At 37.2% G+C, this 2,776-nt stretch overlaps 1 non-coding gene across 1 annotated transcript; it reads left to right on the plus strand.

Annotated features, from left to right (window-relative positions):
- The first annotated feature begins 339 nt into the window (after window positions 1-339).
- LOC131147080 (small nucleolar RNA R71) lies at window positions 340-446 on the plus strand. Its single transcript, XR_009134606.1, has one exon. It is a non-coding gene; the product is annotated as a small nucleolar RNA R71 (small nucleolar RNA).
- Window positions 447-2,776: the final 2,330 nt, after the last annotated feature.

The raw sequence follows: 2,776 nt of genomic DNA on the forward strand, positions 1-2,776 counted from the left end.
TGACTCTCTCCATTGCTCGGATCTATCCTACTTGTAGTTGCCACATATTCTGCACCTTGTGGTATCCTCTGGGTTGTCAAAGATGAAATCTGGTGAGATAGAGAAGCAACTTGAGCTGAAAGTGCAGCAAACGGCTCTAATTCATGAATTCTAGCAACTTTCTTAGCCATAGTTCTTTCAGTTGGCCATTGATAGTTATTTGAGGCCATTTCTTCCAAAAGAGCAGTAGCACCCTTAGGTGTCTTTGACATCAAAGTTCCCTCAGATGCAGCATCAACTAAAGTCCGCATTTGCCCATTTAATCCATTATAGAACATTTGAATTTGCAACCAATCAGGCAATCCATGTTGTGGGCAGCGTCGAATCAAATCTTTATACCTTTCCCATGCTTCATAAAGTGATTCAAAATCATATTGCTTGAATTGACCAATCTCACTCCTGAGTTGAGCTCTTTTTGCAGGTGTAAAGAATTTAGCTAGAAATTTTTCAGCCATGTCCTGCCAACTAGTGATATTCCCAGGTTGTAGCAACTGTAGCCAACCTCTTGCTTTGTCCCTCAAAGAGAAAGGGAATAATCTCAGTCTAATGGTGTCTTCAGTAACACCATTGATCTTCACAGTATCACAAATCTCTAAAAACATCGCCAGATGGATATTGGGATCATCAAGTGGCGATCCACTGAATTGGGTCTGCTGCACTATGCTGATTAATGCGGGTTTGAGCTCAAAATTGTTGGCATTAATGGGCTGGCGTCTAATACCCGAATAGTTGTCATTCACAACTGGTCGCACATAATCCTTCAGGGCACGTGGCTGCACGTTATCTTGTCTTTTCTCCATGGCTACTACCCTCTTTTTCCTTAGTGCTCTAAGCGTTCTTTCAATCTCCAGATCAAAAGAAATATTGTCACGTGTTCTAGCACTGAGCATCCAAAAAAAAAAAAAAACACACTAGAAATATAGAAAAAAAATAATAAAATAAAGTAAAAGAAATAAATAAAAATATAAAAATAAAAATCTAAATTAAAACCATGATTACTTTGTATCGATATTGGCAAAAATAAGAAAAACTCAATCCCCAGCAACAGCGCCAAAAACTTGACCGGTGCAAACTGTAAGTGCACAGTATCGTAATTTTATAATATAATGATGTGTAGAGTATCGTCCTCAGGGATTGATGTCTTAATTTTACCAAGTACTGAAATTTTACTAACCTTGATTTTATTTAGAAAAATTAATAATTTTAGACTGCAAAATTTAAACAAAGCTACTTTAAATAAACTATTCAGGAGAATTTAAAACTGGATACCGTGTGTCAAATTGATGATGGTGAAAACTTCTTGGAAACCGATTTCACCTAGTTTCTCACTATGCTTTACTCATTTAGCTAATTCAACTTCGTTTTCTCTGTTTGTTAGCCAATCGCCAATTTTTCCAAAAGCTTCTTTCGATAGTCAATCAAAACCTATTCTTGTTTATTATTTAACATAAGAGTATGCAAATTAATAATGTAAGAACGTAGTAAGACCCTCGATTTTTAATGCTACGTAGGTTCATACAAGTATTTCAATCTCTATATTTACCTATGCTGAATTATCCAAGATCTATCCTATAATCCCCCCTTTCGGTAGCAAATCACAAGACTAAAATCATTTAATTAATGGTCAGTTAATTAAAAGCATTAGGCATAGAATAACTCAAACAAACATTAATGAAAACTACTTCAGATTAGCATTAAAGAGCAAGCATAGTTCGAAATTGGCTACATCGTTTTCCTAGAATTCAAAAATTTAGTTCATTCCAAAAATTAAATCCAACATAACAGATTTCACCATATTTTCTTCAATTTGGAGCGTACGGGAAAGATCAACACTCGCCGCACCGCCGTCGCGCGTCACGAACACCTCGAACACCGCCGTTGTTCGCCGCCTTCCAATTCTGAAAAGATATTATTTTTGCGTGCTTCCAACTCTCCTTTGCCGACTTTGTGTGTATCTTCGCAGCACCCCCAAAAGAAAACCACAAGAAAGCTCCCCAAAAAATAATTTCTCCCAAGAAACTTTCTGTGTGTTCGGCCTCCCTTGTGTGTCTCACCAAGAAAAATTAATTTTTTTTTTTCTGTAAGATGCGGCCTCCCTCTCTGTCCTAGCGCACACTGCCCCCCCCCCTCCTCTCTCCTTGCACATGGCTCTCTCCAAAGAAACCCTCCTCCTTGACTTTTTTCATTCCTTTCCTTTTGTCTTTCCTTTCTTTGCTTTTCTTTCCTTTCTTTTGTCTTTCCATTCTTGTCTTTCCTTTCTATGTACCCAGTGCCTCACCCTTCTGAGATGACCCGGCTGCATGGGCGGGTCACATCTCATTTTTTTTTCTTTTTTCTTTTTTCAAAGGTACACGAACTGCCCTCCTCTTTCAAGCCCACTTTCGACCCTCTTACAGCTCGTAACTCTCAAATCTTAAAACACAAAAGATGTAGAGCTCTTTTTTCAGCTTTTCCCAGAATTTTGAATCGTCTTGATCGGAGCTCGGATGAGAAAGTTACGCCAAGATTACGAAGAATTGTCGAAATAATCCATAAAACCACGTATGCTAACTTCACGTATGATTTCGATAGATTAAAAAGTGTCGTCGGTTTTTGGCTTCTGATAGTTGCCCTACAAGAAAAAATACCAAAATTTCATAAATTACTTAATAAAACTCAAATATTATAAATAGAACATAATGTTAAAATATTGAGAGTAATTAGGCATTTAAATACAAAATAGGATTCCCAATACATG

Source organism: Malania oleifera, chromosome 13 (genome assembly GCF_029873635.1).
Source record: "Malania oleifera isolate guangnan ecotype guangnan chromosome 13, ASM2987363v1, whole genome shotgun sequence".
Lineage (NCBI taxonomy): Eukaryota > Viridiplantae > Streptophyta > Magnoliopsida > Santalales > Ximeniaceae > Malania > Malania oleifera.